General features: G+C 41.2%; 3 long non-coding RNA genes across 5 annotated transcripts; all 3 read right to left on the bottom strand.

Moving 5' to 3' along the window:
• Positions 1-4,671: 4,671 nt before the first annotated feature.
• Positions 4,672-6,335, bottom strand: LOC139434183 (uncharacterized). The gene is made up of 2 exons (XR_011643596.1): positions 5,503-6,335; positions 4,672-4,989 (listed from the first exon to the last, which is right to left on the bottom strand). It is a non-coding gene; the product is annotated as an uncharacterized lncRNA (long non-coding RNA).
• Positions 6,336-8,677: 2,342 nt separating this feature from the next.
• Positions 8,678-18,000, bottom strand: LOC139434101 (uncharacterized). 3 transcript variants are annotated; one of them, XR_011643525.1, is made up of 4 exons: positions 17,909-18,000; positions 16,925-17,040; positions 9,846-9,937; positions 8,678-9,461 (listed from the first exon to the last, which is right to left on the bottom strand). It is a non-coding gene; the product is annotated as an uncharacterized lncRNA (long non-coding RNA). The 3 variants fall into 3 exon arrangements; XR_011643526.1 differs by lacking the exons at positions 16,925-17,040; positions 17,909-18,000 and adding an exon at positions 10,278-10,360 and having other exon boundaries at positions 8,981-9,461; XR_011643524.1 differs by lacking the exons at positions 16,925-17,040; positions 17,909-18,000 and adding an exon at positions 12,750-13,056 and having other exon boundaries at positions 8,988-9,461.
• A 172-nt stretch (positions 18,001-18,172) lies between these two features.
• Positions 18,173-23,624, bottom strand: LOC117449393 (uncharacterized). The gene is made up of 3 exons (XR_004552478.2): positions 23,506-23,624; positions 18,425-18,526; positions 18,173-18,253 (listed from the first exon to the last, which is right to left on the bottom strand). It is a non-coding gene; the product is annotated as an uncharacterized lncRNA (long non-coding RNA).
• Positions 23,625-24,627: the final 1,003 nt, after the last annotated feature.

Here is a 24,627-nt window from a genome sequence, read left to right as displayed (position 1 = left end):
CAACCACATACACAAAGAAAAGCTGCAATTTCAACATGTCCAAGCATCCTGTATCATAGCCATGCTAATAATGTTTATAATAAACCAAACCGTTTGTAAATCAGTCAAGATTTCAGCGAGTTAAGAGTATTTTTGTGCAGATCACTCACCTTACAACAGCTACCATAACGCGAATCAGAGTAACTGTTGACTGTAGCAAGATGGCGGCCAGTCAGCTACGCTGGAAAATCTCCCATGAGCCATCTAGTGTTTATATATATCTATGGTGACAAGTGCCACACACTGCAGTTCATATATTGGCCGATAGGCGATGGCTGCAGAAAGGAGCAATTTCCATAGACCCCCATGTTAAAATGCCCAATTTTACAGCAGAAAAAAACATGTTTCTACCCCTGGCTCCATACATTTTATTATCGATATAGTTAGATTCCACCTTCATGATTATGGATCTGTGAGTGAATTGTTTTCTAACGCGACCCTTTTATTTATATTAGGTCTTAAAGTTTGTGCATCAATTAGGGCGTGGTCACATTGAGTGACGGCTCTGTCAAGTGCCTGCCGCTGTTAGCTTCTTGTCTCTCCGCTAGCTGCTCCGTGAAGCTAGCTACAGAGACTCTGCCTGCTCAGCTCATCCAGGAAACACAACTTGTAGCCGGCCGTGGTTGTTTGTTCTTCATGCTTATATATCGGACTATTGTGACTCGCTCTGCGGTTAAAACAGACGGTGCATCAATGCGGTAAGTAAAATTCGAGTCCTTTATTTATGTGTTAATGATTTTAATCAGCTACGTAATGAATGGTAAGGCTTGGGTTAGCATGTAAGCTAGTGGTAGCTACATCGGTGCTAACGATGCTAATCGTAGCCTCCAAGTTAAAATCATAGACTGTATATAAAGGTTCAAACGAAATAGACAAGCGTTAAGTGGGATAATACTGTTGAACAAACGGCTTCTGTTTGAGGTTGATAAAATAAGGTTACATCCTTGTAATTTAGAGATATTTTATTATGTAGGTAGAACTGTATGCATCTAAGGTTAATTTAAATTGGCTATGCTCAAGTATGTAGACAAGCTAATGTCGTGTATGTGAAATCAACCTCACAATAAGGTGTGTATATTACAATTATTGTCATATTTCAAGATGATTACTTAGATATTACAATATGGTTGATTGAGCTGGAGTTCATTATCGAGCTTACACGTTAACGTTAGGGATCGACCGATATGGCTTTTTCAAGGCCGATACCGATACCGATTATTAGTAATCAAGGAGACCGATAACCGATATTTGGAACCGATATACATTTGCAGTAAAATCAGAAAATCTTGGTGTCAAAATGTAGAATAACACAAACTCCAACACAACTTCTTTGAAATGCATTTAAGCATAGCCTATATTATGTTTAATGAACTTTTAAAACATCTTACAACTGGTTTCCTCTCTGTGCCCTTTTCTTTAGTGCAGCCATCTGCAATGAGTTAGAGAGACAAGAAGTGGGGCTGCAGGCTGACACGCTTAACTAACAATAATGCTTAATTTATTATATCAAACCAATGCCTGTCTGTCTAGCATAAAATCCCAATAAACTGCAAAACACTATGCTAGCTAATGTTTTGCAAACTATTAAAAGTGAGGCTATTGCAGTAGACCTAACGTTAGACTAGTAGCCTCACTTCTAATATTTTGCTAAACATTTGCTAAATACATGTTGGCTAGCTAATGAGCTTCACATATCAACCTGAAAAACTGCGAGGCTTCACTCGCAGCCCCCCCTCCGCACCACAGTTCCGCTGCAAGACGCTGCACGCTGACTGACTTCCCCCGTCCCTGTGTAACTGGGAAGCTGATAGAATTAGATCAATAGATCGTGCTGTTTTTGCAACTTCAGCATAGGGGATTGGGATGTTTATTGAACTTCGGCTTTCAACTGATTTACCTTCGAAACACATGTATGGCTCTGCCGCTCAGCGCTGCTGCTTGCCACTAGTGATGGGTCGTTCGCGAACGATTCGTTCTTTTTGAACGAATCTTTGAAGTGAACGAGATGAACTGATTCCTCCCACAAAACGATTCGTTTGTTTGAGTCGCCGCTAAAGAGAAGCTGTTCGCGAACGACGAATTTAAAGAACTGGCGGAAACAGTTCAGAACTGTTTCCTACAGTGTACTGTAATCAGAGACCTCTCATCTGAGCTCCGACACACGCACGCACGCACACACACGCACGCACGCACGCACACACACACACACACACACACACACACACCAACCTGCCCGCAATAAAGAGGACGGATACCTGAACCGTAGCGTCCAGCTAGCTTAGCGATAAATACACACATCGTTGTATTCTCCTCCCCCTGTCGGCCCTAAAAGCTTCAGATGGTGGATACCTGAGCTCCATAGCGTCCCACTAATGTGAAACACACACACAGCGTTAGCGAGACATTCTCCTCCCCTGTCGGCACTAAAAGCTTCAGAGGGCGGATAGCTGGGCTCCGTAGCGTCCAGCTAGCTTAGCCGCTAGCTTAGCGATAAATACACACATCGTTGTATTCTCCTCCCCCTGTCGGCACTAAAAGCTTCAGATGGCAGATACCTGAGCTCCATAGCGTCGCGCTAATGTGAAACACACACAGCGTTAGCGGGACATTCTCCTCTCCCTGTCGGCCCTAAAAGCTTCAGAGGGCGGATAGCTGGGCTCCGTAGCGTCCCACTAGCTTAGCCGCTAGCTAAAGGTAAACATACAGTAGATGGGTACATACTATAGAATATGAATAAATCGTCACCGATGTAGAGGATATATTTTTGTATTCACTTTGAACTCGGCCAAATGGAGTTTAATGTTTTGGGATTTAAGCACATAGTACATGCATGGGTTTGCAAGTATAACGTGCTAGCCTGCTGTAATACATTGTATAGTCAGGCACACATTTATGAGAGATTTAACAATGGCCAATTATATTTCTTAAATAATATGTAGCCTATTCCCAGAGCATAATTCATGGGGCAACAAGGTGAGGTGTAACATGTGTTTTAATATCATAAATGTTACGCCAGCAAACTTCTTGTACGGACTTCGGCAGTAGTGAAGACTCACTGAACGAATTAAGTACAAAGACGAATCGTTCGCGAACGTGCAAATCACCAGAAGTCGTTCGCGAACCGGTGAACGAATCAGTGAACGAATCTTTCAAGTGAACTGAATCAAAAGATTCGTGTCCCCGAAGGGAATCGGAATTCCCATCACTACTTGCCACTGTCTGTGTCTGCGTTCTTCGCACCTGCCTGTAATCTGAGAAGGTCCCGCCTCTATGGCTGGCTCCCGCCCGGAAAATCTTCAGTGTTGATTGACACTTCAGTAATAGCCTATCAGATAGCGCTGTGGGCGGGACATTGCTCGTGTACAGAGAGTGGTGACTGCAGACAGAGAAACGGCCGCATCAGAGCCAAAGTGTTATCGGCAATTTTATAAAAAAAAGGCCGATACCGATAATCGGTCAAATGATGAATATCGGCCCCGATAATCGGTCGACCCCTAGTTAACGTCACAGTCATCTGAAGAACGAACCCAAACCTTATTGTTTTTATTAATTGCATTACCAAATGGGTATCAAATAAACAGTAAGCATTGGTAACACAATTTCCAAAGTTACAGTAAAATAAAAAGGACCCTGACTCGGACAATACACAATCCAACATGTTCAACAGAAGAGAATCAGTCATATTGTTTGTACACATGGTACTTTACATATATATCTGTTTGTTTAAGGTGTCCAGGTGATGCAGACAGGCTGGACCAGAGAGTGAGAGACAGAACTGGACTCCTCACAGCAGTGAACTTCAGCTCAGGTACAAAGACTCTTTTTTTCATACTGTACAAAGAATCAAGAAAGATATTGGTTTAAATGAATGAAGTATTGACTTGAATACACTGATATACATTCCAATAAACAATACTAAATACTAGATCACCTACACATCAGTTAAGTTGAGGGTTTATTCCATGCAAAAAGTTACATTTTAGATATTTAGCAATATGACTTTGTCAGCTTTCTAATTTAATGTATTGAAGGCAAAGATATTTAACACAGTGAGAACTGCTACTATTTATCTCTCAATATTGTCTGTAAAAACGTGGTAAAAGTTATTCTTTCAGTGAGACAACAGAGCAAGCTTCTACAGTTGCACTACGTTTTGTAACAGTTAAATATTATTTTGATAATAACATATATTTCAATGTTGATGAACTTCATACTGTTCATTCATAATCTGATTGCTCACTGTTAAAAAAAACAAAAAACCATTACAATTACAAAATAATTATATCTACAGCCCCTAAACACACAAACACAACGCTTTCATAAATAACACACTTGTTCTGCAATAATATGTTTTATGTTTCCTGTCATTTTTGTTAGGAAAGGACATGCCCGAAAGACACGACATCTTCTCCTTCTCTGAGGGTCCAGAAGAACATCCAAGAGGAACATTAAAAGCTGATGTTATGAGACACTCCATCAGCTGATTATTTCTATTTGCCTCACTTTATGAGCTTCACATTGCTTGTGCCTTGTACCGCAGAGTTTGCAACATCACAAATAAATGGGGCCAATCTTCAGTCAGATGTGAATGTGTAATCTAACATGTTCAGTAAGAATAATGGACAAAAGGAATGCAAATACAAATACAATTTATTGAAATGTGAACCAAAAGTTAATCAAATGTTTTAAATAAAAAGCACATATGGACAGAAGGTGTAAACCTATTACATTTATAAGTAAACACATTTAGTCAAATAACGTGACAGACTAGGCCTGTGCAGTTGGTATGAGCTGTGCCCAGCATGGGCTCCTCCATCAGCCCTGGTCCTCCTCGCTGAGGAAAGACCCTCAGTCCTCTCCACACCAACAGACGGGACGTCCATCACACGGAGGTTTCTCCCTGAAGTCTCTGCAGCCCTCTGGACACCATGCTGTCTCAATCCGTCCACACTGAATATGAGAGGGGGAAAATGAAAATAATAAATGCTTTAGACAATAAGAAACATCAAGTTGACTGTTGAGTTGCTCAGTTTTTTTAGATTGTCAATACTATTACTGTATAACTAATATATCAGGTTAAGAGGCACATTCAAATAAAGATTGGTCTTTAAATACATGTTGTCTTTTGAATTGTTTGTCTAAAGTCAAGGATCTAGAACTGGTACTTAGTTTTAATGATACAGTCTGGTTATTATGCTGTTTGGAGGAGGCCTCACAGGTAAGAGCACTAACTAGCTACCATCACATGTACCTTAGCTTGACTTAAACGTATAATTAAGTGATATCAAAATACAAATAACTAATGTCATGCAAACATATTAATATTTGCTTGATTCCAGTGTTGAATTTAGCACAATTGCATACAAACATTAAGGGGTTTTAAGATTCTGAAGTATTATGCTAAAAACTCAATAACTTAGATTATTATTTATAGTTTTGCTGAATAGTTTTATGTCCGCTTACCTTAGAAACGTAAAATGCGACGGCAGTGTGCAGATGGGGAGCATGTTAGCTTAGCTTGGTAGCTTCAGCTAGCTCTGGAACTTCCAGCTCGGTGGCAGCAGGTCCCGCCTCGGCTCCGCCTATTTGCCCTTATTTGGAGCAGGCTGGAACAGGCGGGAGTTGAACTCTAACGTCACTGTCGAGCCGTTAGTGGCCGACTCCGCCTACTAAGGGCTTCACGGCAACTCTGCAGATTCCTATGGGTGACGTCACGGACCCTACGTCCATTTATATATACAGTCTATGGTAGTGACACGCAAAGATATATATAAACACTAGATGGCTCATGGGAGATTTTCCAGCGTAGCTGACTGGCCGCCATCTTGCTACAGTCAACAGTTACTCTGATTCGCGTTATGGTAGCTGTTGTAAGGTGAGTGATCTGCACAAAAATACTCTTAACTCGCTGAAATCTTGACTGATTTACAAACGATTTGGTTTATTATAAACATTATTAGCATGGCTATGATACAGGATGCTTGGACATGTTGAAATTGCAGCTTTTCTTTGTGTATGTGGTTGTATTTATTAGCTGGCTAATAACAAGAGGCTGTCAGTGAGACCTAGTATTACAAAGTTGACCCAGCAACTTTACACCAGTGGGAGAGGCAGAACTGCTCTTGCTTTTCAACATAACTTAAGTTACACATGATTTCTTCCAAGTGGTTTGGCTTGTTAAAAACATCTTGCATTATGATACAGGAATTTGCTGGCTTTGTGTTTACAGAAGTACCTGACTATGCCGGACTTTTGTGCAGCCTACGGATGCTCCAATCGCCGCTGTCTGCAAACAAGAACCCGTGGGATCACCACATATGTTTATGTTTGCTCAGTCTAATAAACCCATAACATGGTTGTGAAAGAATACCAAAGCTGAGGCTGGACGATGATTGATTGTTAGTGTGCCATGTGTCACTGTGTGTCTTATTGGTTTTGTGGTATACTGTATTTTATTTTATTGTGTGCAAGACACATTTAAAACAAATAACCTTGAACCTTGAAGCCCCATCTCTCCCCACCTGCTCCTGCTTCCTACATCCCCTCCACACCACACCAAGTTGTTCTTCTTAATAATAATAATACATTTATGTTGGGGGGCCGCCTTTCATAACACCCAAGGACACCTTACAGGGGCATAGGGGCAATATAGGGAACAATTTAAACAGTGGATTTTGTGATATATCAGCCGGGGTGAGTCAAGACAAACCACAAATGGACTACAGAAGGACATATGGTACAGTTTATATTATTCTTGGTCTTTTTTCAATAACATATTTCAAAGGTTCTGGATTTGTTTACAAATCTAGAAACTAAATACAAAACTAGGATGATATGAAGCTCTCATGTCAAAAATAATTGTGATAAATTAGACAGAACTGGCCTGTCTGTGAGCACATTTTATGTTGGTTTGGTTCTTCTGATAAAGGTGTGAATATCTAAATAATATACCAACATATGCTATTGTCATTAGTTGTGTCCCTGTTCTTCAAGCTAAGGCATTGCTCAATTAACAACTCTTGGTTTACAGAGTGGTAACATGAGACCGATTTTTATATATAAAATATAAATGTATTTTAATTTTATAATTTATTTTAAATATTGACAATATAATAAAATAAATGGAAATATATACACCGGCAAATATTTAATATAAATACCTTGTGTGTGTGTATAGCTATTGCTTTATCTGATTAATGTTATTTTCATATGAAAGTCCATGATTATAAGTATGCAGTATCATAACTACATCTTTGATGTTTATAAAAAACCAAACCGTTTGAAAATCGGTTGAAAATTGAGCAAGCTATGGTTATTTAAATAGTAAACCATAATGTTATGAATGAGAGCACTGCCTGTAGCAAGATGGCGGCCAAGTGGCAACGTCGGTCTCCATTGGCCAGCAGCGCGTGTGAGCCATCTAGTGTTTATATACATCTATGGTGACACGGGGTACCAGGGCCCTTTCTCATTTCTCGAACTCCCCTCCTCGACTCCTATCCTCGATACTTAGTCCCGCCCACAGGAGATGCGAGCCGAGGAGCCGAGGAGGGGAACCGAGGAGAGAGGAGGGGAAGCAGCAGGCGGTGAGAGAAATGAGAACTCCTCTCCTCTGCGCGGTCATATTAAAGCGCCGTCCGTTAATTATGACGTGGTAACAGCTGCATCAGCTGTGAGTGTTTTGTGAGAGCGCTGTATTTTGTAATCTCTGTCAGATCAGCTGAACATTGTTCTCCCACATAGCCTATTTACTTAGACACCGATGGCCTCATGCATGGCCGTAAAAAAACGGCCATGTGGCTGCTGTGGCCTCTCCCCTGTCGGTCCCTGACCCGGTTGGGGGGCATCTCAACTCCTACAAAAACGAGAGGTAAAGTTATACAAAGGCAGCGAACAGACACAACCATGGTTTCACTGACACACATGAGTAAACGAAAGAATGATAACACATTACCTTGTATTTCCGTTTCAGGTTATCCCACTTTTTCCCGATCTGCATGGGGGTTACAGAACCGCCCAAGCCAAGGGCCTTTAGAATTTCCCTGAGTGATACAAGAGATGTTTCAAGCTGGTCAGCAATTAATAAGGTCTGCAGCAACAGGTGTCATCTAACAAAGCTATCGATATTTAAACTCACAGGTTCAGCAGACAATATTAAAATACCAATTGTAACCACCAATATGTAAATGCTAAGGATCATATGTTCCCAAGCAGAAAAATGTCACTCACTCCCAGGCTTTCTTGGCAGTGTGCCTTCCATAGATATATATATAAACACTAGATGACTCACCCGCGCTGCTGGCCAATTGAGACCGACGTTGCCACTTGGCCGCCATCTTGCTACAGGCAGTTCTCTCATTCATAACATTATGGTTTACTATTTAAATAACCATAGCTTGCTCAATTTTCAACCAATTTTCAAACGGTTTGGTTTTTTATAAACATCAAAGATGTAGTTATGATACTGCATACTTATAATCATGGACTTTCATATGAAAATAACATTAATCAGATAAAGCAATAGCTATACACACACACACAAGGTATTTATATTAAATATTTGCCGGTGTATATATTTCCATTTATTTTATTATATTGTTAATATTTCAAATAAATTATAAAATTAAAATACATTTATATTTTATATATACAAATCGGTCTCATGTTACCACTCTGTAAGCCAAGAGTTGTTAATTTAGCAATGCCTTAGCTTTAAGAACAGGGACACAACTAATGACAATAGCATATGTTGGTATATTATTTAGATATTCACACCTTTATCAGAAGAACCAAACCAACATAAAATGTGCTCACAGACAGGCCAGTTCTGTCTAATTTATCACAACTATTTTTGACATGAGATCTTCATATCATCCTAGTTTTGTATTTAGTTTCTAGATTTGTAAACAAATCCAGAACCTTTGAAATATGTTATTGAAAAAAGACCAAGAATAATATAAACTGTACCATGTGTCCTTTTGTGTCCTTCTGTAGTCCATTTGTGGTTTGTCTTGTCTCACCCCGGCTGATATATCACAAAATCCACTGTTTAAATTGTTCCCTATATTGCCCCTATGCAATATAGGGAACAATTTAAACAAACTATCCTATGTGTCCTTGGGTGTTATGAAAGGCGGCCCCCCAAAATAAATGTATTATTATTATTAAGAAGAACACATGGCACACCAACAATCAATCACCGTCCAGCCTCAGCTTTGGTATTCTTTCACAACCATGTTATGGGTTTATTAGACTGAGCAAACATAAACATATGTGGGGAACATAGTGCTGCGTCTCCTGTCCGGTCAAATTCCTCACTCCTGAAGTGCTCACTGCAGAGCAGTGTCCTGTCACAGGAAACAAAACCGTCCCTTCTTAGGGCGAGTTCCCACTGCCTCCTCCTCTCTTTGGTTTTGGGAAACCTTAAAAACATGAGAAAGGTAGCCAGATATATAAATTATTGTCAACATGTTCCTCCCTTCTTTCCTTTAACATTAAGGGTAGGACAAAAATACACACCGAAATTATCATATTTTTGGTATGTATGCATGTATGTATGTATGCCTACTTTAAGAATAAGACAACCACACTAAGAGTAATACAAAAGGTGTCCAATAGAAACATTAAATAATTGTGTAAAGAAATGGTAACAACATATTCTAAAGAGGCTGGGTCAACAACAATCTTGCAATACTATTATCTCACATAGCCCCACTGATCCTGTGTAGCAGGACTTGTAATGTACATACATCCACTAAGTAATTAACGATTATCCTAATTGTAGTCATAATATTGTCATATCTTACACGTGAAAGGTGATCCCACGGGTTCTTGTTTCCAGACTGCGGTGATTAGAGCATCCGTAGGCTGCACAAAAGTCCGGCATAGTCAGGTACTTCTGTAAACACAAAGCCAGCAAATTCCTGTATCATAATGCAAGCCAAACCACTTGGAAGAAATCATGTGTAACTTAAGTTGTGTTGAAAAGAAAGAGCAGTTCTGCCTCTCCCACTGGTGTAAAGTTGCTGGGTCAACTTTGTAATACTAGGTCTCACTGACAGCCTCTTGTTATTAGCCAGCTAATAAATACAACCACATACACAAAGAAAAGCTGCAATTTCAACATGTCCAAGCATCCTGTATCATAGCCATGCTAATCATGTTTATAATAAACCAAACCGTTTGTAAATCAGTCAAGATGTCAGTGAGTTAAGAGTATTTTTGTGCAGATCACTCACCTTACAACAGCTACCATAACGCGAATCAGAGTAACTGTTGACTGTAGCAAGATGGCGGCCGGTCAGCTACGCTGGAAAATCTCCCATGAGCCATCTAGTGTTTATATATATATCTATGGTGCCTTCGGCCAGTAAAAAGGTTGTCTTTCTCGACCCTCACCTTCACGTTCATGGCAGGGCACTGTGGCACAGAGTGACGTTAGCGCTAGCCGACTAGCTCATGAGCCAACTCCACCTAGTTAGCGGTAGGGTTAAACCGCAGAAATGCCGAAACGAAAGAGCATGGATTCCTCACAAAAAGCCGAAAGGACGACTTCCATGCTTTTTGCACGTTGTGTCGTTGCGATGTGGACGTAAACAGCAAAGGAAAAGGTGCCGTCGACAGACATGCTAACACAGATAAGCACAAAAGCAACGATCAAAGCGCAGGTGCCTCTTCACTTTTATCGTTTTTCCGTGAAGCTTCATCGCCTCAAGATGACAAAATCTCTGCTGCAGAACTTTGTAAAGTGTATCATGCCGTCAAGCATCACCAGTCATACAGGAGTGTAGACTGTGGAATAAAAGTTGATCGCACAATCTACGACTCATCAATAGCAAAAGGGATGACCTGTGGAAAAACAAAGGCCAAAGCTTTGTGCGAAAATGTCCTAGCACCCTACTCTGTCCAGACGCATGTGGATTATATAAAAGAAAATGAACTGCATTATTCAGTGGCAAGTGATGCATCAAACAAAGGTACGATCAAGTGTTTCCCCATTGTACTGAGATAGTTTCACTTTGAGGAGGGCGTGAAACATGCACTGTTGGATTTTTACAGTGATGGCAACGAAAAGTCAGAAGCTATAACAAATCGGCTGCTATCTAAACTGGAGATGTCTGGACTAGATGTGAAAAAAAATTCAGCATATGCAGCAGACAACGCCAGCGTTAACTATGGAAAACACAACAGTGTTTATCAGAAACGGAAACTGGCTCAAAAAGACGTGCTCGCTGCAAACTGTTTAGCCCATAGTCTGCACAATGCAACAAGATATGCAGCAAGCAACTTGGATATTGACATTGAAAATGTTGTGCTTAAGGTGTATAGCCATTTTAGCATCTCAGCTAGCAGGACGGCGCAGTTGAAGGAATTCTGCGAGTTTGTGGAAGTGGAGGAATGCAATCTGCTGCGGCACGTTGTCACGAGATGGTTGTCTCTGCTGCCATCTATTGACAGAATCCTGAAGTGTTGGAGACCCCTGACCAGCTACTCTCAGAGTCTAGGTGAGGAGGAATGCTCCAAGATGTTGTGGAAATGCTTTGGAGAGGATGGTAACGAAGTATCTGAGATGTATTTTCTCTTCCTCAGTCACATTCTGAAAGTGTTTTCAGACTGCATTGAAGCACTTGAGGCCAAATCATTCAGCATAACCTCTGTGTTTAAGGTAAAGACTGAACTGAAAGGGAAACTTGAGAGAAGGTTAAAGGACACATATTTTGGCTTTGCTGTGAACAACAAACTCAAGCAGCTAACCCCTGATCTGGCAAAGAGATGTGAGGCTGATGTTCTTGTTTTCTATGAAAGAGCCAAGAAATACGTGAGTGAAAGGTATGACTTCTCTGAGAACAGCTTTCATAGTAAAGTGTCAAAGCTTGGCCTCACAACTGCTGTGTCCTATGGAGAATACAGTGATGCAGTCCAAGCCTGCAGCCTGAAAGACATTGACATGGATGGACTCTATGAGGAATATGGCATGGTCCTCAGCTCTTCAGAGATGGAAGGATGCCACAGTGAGGAGCGGTATCTCAAACTGTTTTCCAAAGCAGAAGTCCCACTTGTGAATCTGAGGAAGGTCAGCGCCTATATCTTCTCCATCCCATGTAGCAATGCCCATACAGAACGTGTGTTCTCAATGATGACCTCAGCATGGAGAAATTAGAGAAATCGTCTGGATGTGGACAGTGTCAAGGCAGAGCTGCAAATTTGTGTCAACTTCACATTTGAGTGCACAGACATGTACCAGAGACTCCTTACAAACAAAAAACTCTTGGAAGCAGCCAGGAAAGGGCAAAAGTATCGAAAATAGACATTCAACTTGTGGTTAGTACACTAGTCTCATTGTGTTTTGAGTGTGAAGGATTCTGTGAAGCCAGGATAAAAACTAAAAGATAATCCCAAAGTGTCCTCCTTTTTGGTGTTATGGAAATGGCCACCCTATGTACAACATAGCCCAAACCAAATGATGGTGCTGAATGCTAAACAAAGTTGAACACTTTTACAAAAAAAATTACGTTTACACTTTTAAACATCATGGCATGCTGTAGCAGGATTGGGTGTATTTAAAATGTGAATAAAAACATAAAGAATATCAGGTGCAATGTCAATAAGGAATGTGGTTAGAGGGCTCTAACTGCATACAGACGGGCGGAGTTGGATCGCGCATTTCACTTCTTAAATAACTAATACAACGAATCATTATCAACACTTACATTTGTGCATCGCTCCCGCCATGGTTTTGAAATCATTCCAGCTGTGTGTTACGCCTCTTTTCTACCCAACGTTCCCGGAAATGCATCCGCGAAGGACCGTGGAGGACCCATCAGTGTATCCTCGGTTAGAGCTCCTCCAGAGAGGATGCTCGATGTGCATTTAGAGAAATTAGATGTCCTTCAACATGGCGCGCTGAAATTCATTTCCGGGTCACTACCGGAGGACCGAGGAGTCGAGGAGGGGGATTTGGGCTGCAGTCGGATAGTTTAAAAATCAGCTCCTAAGTTCTAACCCTATCGTCTATTCCTTGACCTCTGAGTGAAACGTCACGGGGTTAAGGGATAGTGGATAGGAGAATTTAAAAGGACTTAGGAGAAGAGACTGCGGTACTTTAGAGAATCCGAATGCACTTTCACTATCCGACGTGTTTATGATGCGCCAGCAGACGTCATTGTGTGCGTCTGCTGCTGTGGGGAAACTATGGAAACCACAATTTTCTATACAGCGGACGACAACATGGATGTTTAATAAGAACGAGGGACTACTGTAAACTCATCTAGAGACTCTGCACCGTGCTCTGATGCTGCTGCTTTGCTTTATGAACGTGGACAACAGAGAAACATATTCTTCAGGACCAAAGTTGGAATTGAAATAAAAAAGGAAAGTGAAACTGCTCGTCACCCTCTCCCTCCGGTCCACATTAATACAAATGATCCCAATACGTATGATTGTATGAACTAAAGATCTTAAAATCAATACAGATGTATTTATTATAAACGTTAGTCCTTAACATCTATCACTGTGTATATCACCATTCAAACATCTTTTAAAAGTTGAACAAACCCCACACAGCTCAGTGAAGACTGAAATGTTGACTTTATTTGATCATTTCAGTAAAAACTAAGGTTCATATTTCTCTCTTTGATTATAATACTGATGAACGTTCAAAACAAAGCCCTTTGGCAACTTACCACCTATGTTTTAAAAAGCTTAATAAGCACCGTAACTTTCATGATATAATTTCTCCGTCATAATCGTTTTTTTTTCCGTGAACGGCCGACTGTTGAGTGACGGCAAATGCTGCGGCTGCAAGGAATTGTGGGGCAGCATTTTCGCTTCTCCTGCCGGTTAGGGAAGTCCAGTGGTTCCTAAGCTAAAGGAGGTTATACAGGAAGTTTGAAACCTCCTTTCCTATCATTCTCATCATTCTAGAGTATTCGAACGGCACTTATCATGGCTGCCACTGAGGGACTTCCGGGTCATTTCACTCCTTTAGGAAGGTTCCTAAGCTAAATGGACTATTCGACTTCAGCCTTGATGAAATGAGAAAGGGCCCAGGATGTGTTCGGGTGTATTTCCGTCGCTCCCGTCATCCATCATATCCGTCGACTCACCTCCCTCTGTTCCCAGCGCTCTGCTGCCACACACCGGCCGTCTGCGGAACTGCAGCCGGAGGAACTCGGTACAGCTTGTTATGTGTGTGTACTTGTGCACATAAATAATGTTTCTAATTATTTACAATTAAAAAATATATATATTCTGCGTTACTTTAGCCAACACTTTTATAAGGCCACGAGATTAGATAATTACGAAATGTGTAGATAGAATACATATCTTTCAGGTTGTTATTTTGTCATTGTTTAATGTTTTATTTATCTTTTAGTATTTTTATATAGTATCTGAACTTTGGAGAGGAGTTGGGAGACACACGACACATCAAATCACATCTAAAAACATCCATTACAACTTTATCTGTAATGGAAAAAGCTCTATCTTATTTTATAAAATGGCCTATTTCTCCTAAAGCAAAATAAACTAATTTTAAAATTGTTCATAAAATCTACCCGGTTTCTATTTTTTTTAAATTCAAGATTTAAATTTGAATCTTTATATGCCTATGGTCTAGACTCTATGCCTACACCGGCTAACGGGAACTCTGACGTCACCATTTTGTGTGCTTCGCGGATGCGCTCGGCTCCTCTCGACTGCTGCTCGGTCAGCTTCCGGATGAGGAGGCATTCGTTCGACCAATTTACAGTAGATAACATTACAAACAGGGGCCATAATAGTGTAAATAACGTTTGTTTTGGCAGTTATAACTGAATGTATGTTTTCTACTTTTTTACATCTGGGAAGGCATTTGCCTTCATCAGATGGAAAGCGTCTTGACCAACAACTTAAGTGTTTCTTATAGCTATGCAGGGCATGCAAGCGAGCAAACACAAACAAGAACAAACGAGTGAAATTAAGAATACAATTGTAATTGAACATTATAATATTGTGGTTGTTCATCTTATAATTCAGTCTAGAGAATGCACCAGAAAGCATCTAAGACCTGCAAAAATCTAAATGTTCTAGGGGGAGCCCCCCCCCCAAACCCTTCGTGCATAATTTCGTCAGCTCGCATTTTTCAGGGCAATCTCTATTGGGCTCAGGGCCATCTGTAAATTAGCTTCGATGGCCCACAGGGCCACCTACCAAAATCCTTAATGTCATGCACTGCATTTCCACTATAAAAGAACAATGCATTTTAGCACAATACAAATTCAATATATTTAACTCTGAAATAAATTTAAAAAAACACCTTAAAAACAGTGCTAGGACCTTGAGAAATATCTGTGTGTATTTTAACCATCACTTATGAGCAGTGTTGGGACTAACGCGTTACAAGTAACGCCGTTATTTTTGGCAGTAACTAGTACTCTAACGCATTACTTTTTCAATTCAGTAACTCAGTTACCGTTACTACATGGTGCGTTACTCCGTTAGTTTTTTTATATAGTCAACAGCCAGGTGAACAGAGATGAGAACTGTACTTAAGTACAGTACTTGAGTAAATGTACTTAAATACTTCCCGTGTCACATGCGGAGACGGGCTGTGGGCGTGTGTGTGTTGTTTACGAACAAGACTATCATGGCGGCGGCGGAGCTCAAGTCTAGTTTCTCCACCTGGAGATATTCTCACTATTTCACTTTTGTCGAGCACAAGTAAAAGAACGTTTTAGTTAAATGTAAGTTGTGTCCTGGCGGGTCAAAGAGCCTATCTACTGCCCAAACCAGTTATTCAAATCTCTTAAAACATCTGCAAAAACAACATGCTGGGACGAAGCTAGTAGCTAAGACCACAGAGACTCAGCCAACGCCACTCCACCTGCACCTGCACCTAAGCAACAGCGGCTGGATTTTAACCATGGGACTGCTAGCCGGGGGAAAGTCGATAAAGCCATTGCACGGTATGTTGTAGAACACATGCAGGCTATTGCTACAGTGGAGTCACCCGCTTCCAGGGAGCTAGTTAGCATGATAGCATGTCCGGGCGGCACACTGCATATGGGACGGAAAACTTTTTCCAACTACCTGGAGAAAGAATATACAAAAATGTAAAGCCAGCTAATATCGATGCTATCCAAATTGCATATAATGCATGTCAAGTTGATCAACAGATTGTGTTATTCTCCAATGCAATAACAGTACTGAAATGAAGGCTATAAGGGCATTAATATAATGGGAGCCCTTTTTTAAGTAACTAAAACGTTACTTTTCACAGTAACGCATTACTTTTTGGTGTAAGTAATCAGTAAAGTAACTGAGTTACTTTTGAAATGAAGTAACTAGTAATGGTAACTAGTTACTGGTTTTCAGTAACTAGCACAACACTGCTTATGAGTGAACACAATTTTCAGGAACAGTTCTGCGTATTAATTTAACACATGGACCATAAAGACCCAATACATATAAAAGTATAGAACAACATCTACGAACAGTCCTTCAACTTGAAGCTGAACAGTAACAAATCTGTCAATGAACACAACAGAACACAGATGTAAAGCAGCAGGATGTAAACAGAGGAGAACTGTGTGTGTGTGTGTGTGTGTGTGTGTGTGTGTGTGTGTGTGTGTGTGTGTGTGTGTGTGTGTGTGTGTGTGTGTGTGTGTGTGTGTGTGTGTGTGTGTGTGTGTGTGTGATTGTTAAAGTGCAACTTTGTTGGTAAGATTAAACTGCCAAAAGCTTTTTCAGGCTCAACACCCTGGGCTTCAAGGTCCCCTCATCCAGGCCCATCAACACTTTCTGGGTGAAGTCGAAAGTGTTGGCCAAGTCTTTTGGGTAGCTCAGATGCAGGGCAAAGGTCAGTGCAAAAAGCAGGATGAATGCGTCAGCCAGTGTGGGGAGTTACCCTCAATGACAACAGCGATCCTCTCTGGGCAGAAGAGCGTGGTATCTGTTGACCTGGCACTGATCATGAGAAGTCCGACCGCGATGTCCTGTGTCTGGATCATCAGACTGCTCCACCTGATGACAAGAACAGATAAACGTTACCCAAATTGCCTATCTCAGAAATGTGTTTTCTGAAAAATACATCAATGACATATCACATCAAATAACCTTATGTTTTGTGCATAATGTGGGTTTAAGGAAACGCCTATTAGCATTGCACAACATAATGTTACAGCACCAGAAACGTCAGCCTCCAAAATAACCAATCAGTTGACATAAATGCTTTCAACAAAAAAACATGTATAACCTTCATAAGGGTAGGATTTATTTTATCACTGTATTAGACTGTTACTATTAGCTAGTTGTACCTAATAAACTGGCAACTGAATATATATTTACAGTATAATCTCTCCCTACTGCACATACAAAAAAATATGGGGAACACTAGAGATTATTTTGTATTGAACACTGGTGCTGCAGGAAAGAAAGCCCTCTTGATTGTGTATTTTATTAAATCACGTGAGACCATTTTTTACACTGAAACCTAGAGCTTAATTTCAAATAAATCCTTAAGTAGAAATCGTATTCAACACCTCTGAAGTGTTGAAGTAAAGGGAGATTATGTTCAACATGTCCATTGTGTACCTTACAATAATTACAATTCTTATAGCAATATTCAAATCTTGGAACTAGAACCTGAATGGGATGTGAGCAACACAAGATATAATGTTTGATTAACAACACCTCAGTGACAGAATCAAGCTTTGATGACACCAGGACAGTTCATACTTTTTCAAACTAAATCTATCATTTATTATGATTTTTTCACTATAAAAATTCAAATAATTGTCTTCCTGCGATAGAGCTCCTGAAACAATGTAACAAGATAAACTATATTTTTGGATGATCTGTCACATTCAAAACAGTTATTATGCTGACTTACATGCCACAGCCTCAGAAACGTGGAGTCATCTTCATGCAGATATGCAGGCAGAGCACGGAGGTCAGCAGCACGTCGGACATGGACGTCACCTTGCTCCTTGAGTGTGAGAACATATCTTTGTTTTACTTTGGATGCTAAACCGTATAACCACACAACAATTGATATCACAAGAAAGGGCTCTTCCATGACTGAAGAGATTATCATTTTGACAAAGATAATCCACTCTAGTATGAGAATAAAACACCAAGAGGCATAACCGACTCACCTGGGGGGGGGGGGAGACATGTCTATCCAACTCCGCATAGAAGTGGTTCTTCAGGTTGAGGTTTGTTATCCTGTGAAACTCTGCCAAAATATAAAACGACCATTTAATTCACAGTACAATGTATATGTGGACTGAAGGCAGCAGAGATAAACAGAAACATAACATGCTAAATCTGAGTAAACATGTCAAAGTTATCAGTGACAAAGGCACACAAAATAATTATATAGTTGTAATAAATAAAATATTTTCACCTGTGACTGCATTTTCAAGGCAGGTCAGCGTTCCAGGATCTCTCCAGGTAGCTCATCATTGATGATCTCATTACGCCGCAGAGCAAAGGTAGTCTGCATTCACTTTTAAATCAAGGGAATAATAATGTTATAATGATCAAGTAACTCAAAGACAGCAGCACAAAGTTTGCATCTCCAAGCAATTGGAAAACGTAACAATATTCACAGACACCAACACAAATATAAATTCCGTGTTGAGCACTAAATATTCATTCACATTTTAGTAACCATGTGGAATAAACATGGACGGGGGAAGGGGCTGCAGCACCCCCAAACGCGGCGCACCTACAGTGTAACAGCCCCTACAAACGGCGGCGTGCGTTGACGCTTGCCGGCGGGCATGTCTGAACTTCAGCTAGACCAACAACCAATCACGTGAAAGCTACGCTTTGCTCCCACAATGCAGTTCGGCTAAGCGTGACGTCACCCCATTCAAAGTGAACTGAAACTACCGGGCGGCCGAGGAAAAAAATACACATGGCGTAAATCTTTTTTATTATCGGTTATCGGTATCGGTCTTGAGAAGCAGGAAGTTATCGGTATCGGTTTCAAAAAACCAATATCGTGCATCCCTAGTACGTTCTGCATGTTTGTAAAAGCAAGCTAACTTGAAACACTAGACTATTAATCTGTTAAATCCGGCAGCCGAGGGGTTCTTGTTCACGAAACTTTGTCTCAGGGCTTCTTAACATTTAAAAACCAAGATAAGATAGATTAAAACTGAAATTCCACATATTATAGAAGTATTAGTATCACTGTGCGATCATTACCTTTGCCGAGTTACATGTATTTGAAAACGCTGGGGGGTATAAATTACCTTGTAAAATGAATAGTCTAGTGTTTCAAGTTAGCTTGCTTTTACAAACATGCAGAACGCACGGTTATGGTACATTGTAGTCAGTGGCGGCTGGTGTAAAATAATTTTGGTGGGGCTGTTGATATAGTGAGTAAAATAATTTTTTGGGGGAGAAATGACCCCTTAAATTAGGACTTCTGGTGATGTAATGGCACGTTTCCAGTGCAGCGCAGAGCTCGCTTTAATGTTGCGTTCAGACCGGACGCGATGCGAATATTCGCTCCGCTCTCAACTCTCCTATCGCATCGCTCTAGTCGCTCGAGTTTCACCGCGGCTGCCAGACGCGCTCTGGAACTACAACAAAATGAACATATTTGACCGTGATTAAATTGTAATACACGTTTCTAAATGATGCCGAAGTAACAACATACTGATACCGGTTAGTAAAAACCATGAATTAATGCTTTGACAAGTCTGCAGACAGACGGCAGGCGAAAATCCTTTTAGAATGCTTGTGTTCTGAATGGAGATTGGGTCGACCAGGCTAAGCTAACGTTGTATATGCTCACTCCACACTCATAACAACGGCCTACAGACATAAATAAACCAGGGACTGTATTCGCCATGACAGACAGTGCCGAGCTGTGCCCGTTTTTGGTTGCGTTTCCACTTGGCCTAGTACCGGCTATCGGGTCCTAATTCACAGTTTTTCTGGCCCCATAAAATCGTGGTTCTAGGGCCAGGAACAACCAGGCTGAGTCGGGCTGAGTATGCTAAACTAGAGAGAATCGCTCGCAAGGGGGCTACAACTACAACAAGATGAACATATTTTACCATGATTTAATTGTAATACACGTTTCAAAATGATGCCGAAGTAACAACATACTGATACCGGTTAGTAAAAACCATGAATTAATGCTTTGACAAGTCTGCAGACAGACGGCAGGCGAAAAACCCTTTTAAAATGCGTGTTTTCTAAATGGAGCTTGGACAAGCTAACGTTATATATGCTCCGACCGTCCACCCTCACAACAACGGACTATACAGACATAAATAAACCAGCGACTGTATTCTCCATGACACAGACAGTCTGTGGTTTGTACTTGTTTAATTTTTGTCTAGTTTCTGAACAGATCGTATCTGTCCCCGGCTGTTTGAAGAGCAAGCATGGGAAACAAAAGACAGCATTAACCTGTTTTCATCCAGCTAGCCATGCCTTTCTGATGTACCAGCTACGTGAGAAGCCTCGTTGATACGTTTTGTCTTTTTCACGAGCTTGTTGCGATATATACAAATCGGGTTGGTCCGGTCCAAGGTCTTTAAGCAACAGTTTATCTCCCAAACTTCTCCTTTCGAAAGGATTGGAGATTAGCTCTAGGGGGCCGATATTCCGCATTTGACTGATTATCGGTATCGGCCTTTTTTATTATCAAATTGCCGATAAAACTTTGGCTCTGATGCGGCCGTTTCTCTGGCTGCAGTCACCACTCTGTGTACACGAGCAATGTCCCGCCCACAGCGCTATTTGATAAGCTATTACAGAAGATTTTCCGGGCGGGAGCCAGCCAGCCAGAGAGGCGGGACCTTTTCAGATTACAGGCAGGTGCGAAAGAACGCAGACACAGACTGAAGCAAGCAGCAGCGCTGAGCGGCAGAGCCATACATGTGTTAAACCGAAGTTCAATAAACATCCCTATCCCCTATGCTGAAGTTGCAAAAACACCACGATCTTATGATCCAATTCTATCAGTTTCCCAGTTACACAGGGACGCGGGAAGTCAGTCAGAGTTGGGGGTGCGTGCAGCTTCTCGCAGCGGAGTAACTGTGGTGCGGAGGGGGGGGCTGCGAGTGGAGCCTCGCAGTTTTTCAGGTTGATATGTGAAGCACATTAGCTAGCCAACATGTATCTAGCAAATGTTTAGCAAAATATTAGAAGTGAGGTTACTAGACTAACGTTAGGTCTACTGTAATAGCCTCACTTTTAATAGTTTGCAAAACATTAGCTAGCACTAGTGTTTTGCAGTTGCTAGCAATTTATTGGGATTTTATGCTAGATAGACAGATATAATAAATTAAGCATTATTGTTAGTTAAGCATGTCAGCCTGCAGCCCCACTTCTTGTCTCTCTCTCTAACTCATTGCAGATGACTGCACTAAAGAAAAGGGCACAGATGCGGCTTTCACACCAGCGCTTTTCAGTTTCTAGCTCCGAGCGGGAGCTTTTCTGGTTCAGCTCCGGTTTCCCTTTTCAGCTCCCGCTCTGTTCACACCGCCCACTGGCGTCCCAGAGCTGCCCCTGCTGCGTCATGACGTCACCGTTTACATCGCTGATTTGATCCCCAACGGCAGCCATTACGGCGCTCACAACAACAACAACAATTGCGTCGGGTCGATGATCGTGTTGCTTTTAATCACACGAAGCCAGAATAAATTGAATAACGACTTCAACCTTATACTTTGCTCCAGAGTGCCGTGGTTCATTGTTTATTAATGTGTTTCTGCAGCATTTACCGACCGCTGCAGTATTGGCTGCTCTTCCACTGGAGTTTATTCTCCCGTTAGCTCCCGGTTAGCTCACACTGCAGCGGCCGCTCTAAAGTATTCACTGTCCGACTCACACAAGCAGCTGATGCATATCCCCAGTTCCCCTTAGCCTCAGTGAATGTGTGTCAGTCTGAATTGACGCCGTTTGGTATCACAACGCTGTTATGAAAGTTTCTCTGGTATAAAACGGGTGATGTTAGCATAGCAACCGAAGCTAAACTGACTACTTGCATCCGATAGCTGCAATAATACAAAACAACACGTCTGCCTCTCTCCACAATGATCGATAACAGTGAACGGATGGTCAAAGTAAGGTACAAATAAACAGAATCACACGAAGCCTGGTTCGTGTTGCCTGACTTTATAAAGTGTGTTTATAGGCACTACTGCTTGTAGGCAGGCATAACAGTCGACCCATGTTCAGGGGAGGTGGGTTTAGTTTCCTGCACGCCTCGACGTAAGCGACGTCGCCTCTTAGCTCCAAAGCTCTTGCCTCTGGACCGACAATTTTTTGGAGCTGGAAATGAAGCGGATTCCGGAGCTAAGAGCCGGCGCCGCTGCGGTGTGAACAGGAAAACCCGGCGCTTTTCAGGCTCTAGCTCCGAGCCGGAGCTGAAAAGGCGCTGGTGTGAAAGGGGCAAGAGAGGAAACCAGTTGTAAGATGTTTAAAAGTTAATTAAACATAATATATGCTTAAATGCATTTCAAAGAAGTTGTGTTGAGTTGTGTTATTCTACATTTTGACACCAAGATTTTCTGATTTTACTGCAAATGTATATTGGTTCCAAATATCGGTTTCCTTGATTACTAATAATCGGTATCGGCCTTGAAAAAGCCATATCGGTCGATCCCTAATTAGCTCTTGAACGGAATTGGGCGGGGACCGAGGTCCGGCGACTCCACCTGCACACAAGCCATTCTCATCACCTTGGTCACTCACGAGTCTAAAAAACAACTCACGTCAACGCAGTAAGCAACGTGGGCGCCAACGTGACCAAAAATATTTGACGCCGCCGATTGGCTGAAATTATGTTTCGGCGGCACAGTTTACTATTGAGACTTTTGCAACGTGCTGGTTGCTGCTGTTTGGCTCGGGGGCTCCTTCCACGGCGCCTGGTAATGATAAACTAATGCCACGGGCAAGGCCAGGCAGGAAACATGTGACTTATCAGTAACTCTAGACATCGTAACACAATTTTAAACGAGATTTTATTGTAGATTATACATTTTACTGATACCAATTGTATGATATTTACCGTGTTCATTAAAAATATATATTTTTTTTTAAATATATATTTTATTTTATTTTTTTGTATGTGGGAAGAGGTGGGGCGGCGCCCCTATGGGCCGGCCGCCACTGCTTGTAGTGGATCAAATGAACGTAAAGCCTCTATGCCTCTAAGTTAATAAAACATGCGGTAACAAAAAGAAGAAAGAAAACACGCCGCCTGCCGCCATTTTAGGTTCAACTTTTCCAGAAAACTATTGCAACACAAACGTTCCACTTTGAGATATAACTTAAAACAATGTAAAAATACTGTCTTACACGTAAGTTAAATCATTTTTCATGTGAGGCAGATATTAAATGTAGGCTAGCTAACAAGAGCTCCAATCAAACTAACACACCATGTGACACAAAGTGCATTAGATGCAGAAATGAATAACACATTTAAATACTGTGCAAAGGCAAGACGTAACTCACCAGAGTAGTGCGGCCAAAAAAGGATCACGATTCCGGCAGTGAGAGCACGGTGGGCAAAGTATTCTTAAAAGTCTGAGCGATTTCAACAGAGGCGAGGAGCTAATGGCGGGCGGACTCTGGTGAAGCATGTGGTGAAGGCATGTGTGGTAGAACGTCTAGGCACGTCGGGGGCGGAGCACATACGTGATGACGTCAGACCAGCGTCAGACAGATTCAGTAAAAAAATTTGAGTACTATTACCAATATGACCCTAAGTGGTTGAACACTGTATACTACACAATAATAAATCAGTTCATAGTCATCAGAAAATTAGCGGTGAATTAACTTTTTTAAATGTTTGAGTTAAAACAATCCATTTTCTTTCATAAGCTTGTAATGTTCGGTCTTACAGTGTGCAAAAACACTGGTGATTATGTGAAATCACTGGCTGATTAGTGGTTTTGCAAAATCGCCACAGTGGTTGTAGTGGTTTTTCAAAATCACTTAGTGATTCAATAAGTTACAGAATTGTATAATTATATAAATATAGGTAAAATATAGGTTACATACGTTATGGTATGTGAGAAATGACAAAAAGATGGTTCCAGAATGATTCAGAAGTGGGAAAATGAATAATGCAACCTCTGGGTTAAAAATAACCCAGGCAGGTGTTCAACTGCAATTGAAGCCCTAATAACCCCTTTGACCCACCAGTGTGTTTACAGTACCCAAATAACCCATAATTATGACCCAGCAATGTGTTTATAGAAATAACCCAGCATTTTTTAGAGTGTAGTTTTAGCTCTCAACAAGTTTTAAAAGTGTACCTTTTTTCACCTAGTTTATTTTTCTTTTTTTATTCATGCATATTTTACTAATCACTACCCTCTCAAATGGAAATATGTGTTTACATAAATGGTGACCAAACCGTTTGAGACCCACTGAGAACTTAGACTAAGTTAACTATCTAAACACTCAGAGTCCTTAACCTCACCTGAGCTGTAGTTATCCCGAGCTTGAATGATACACATAGACCAATCAAGGGCTTTGATTTATGATCTGTATGACAGTGGCCATGTCGGCAGCCCACATCATGTAGACAGCCAGTCACCCTGTGTGAGGCAGACCCACATTTGTGCAGCA

Source organism: Pseudochaenichthys georgianus, chromosome 7, assembly GCF_902827115.2.
Source record: "Pseudochaenichthys georgianus chromosome 7, fPseGeo1.2, whole genome shotgun sequence".
NCBI classification, from domain to species: Eukaryota; Metazoa; Chordata; class Actinopteri; order Perciformes; family Channichthyidae; genus Pseudochaenichthys; species Pseudochaenichthys georgianus.
The sequence above is the reverse complement of the archived record's forward strand: the minus strand, read 5'-3'. Positions and strand labels throughout refer to the sequence as shown.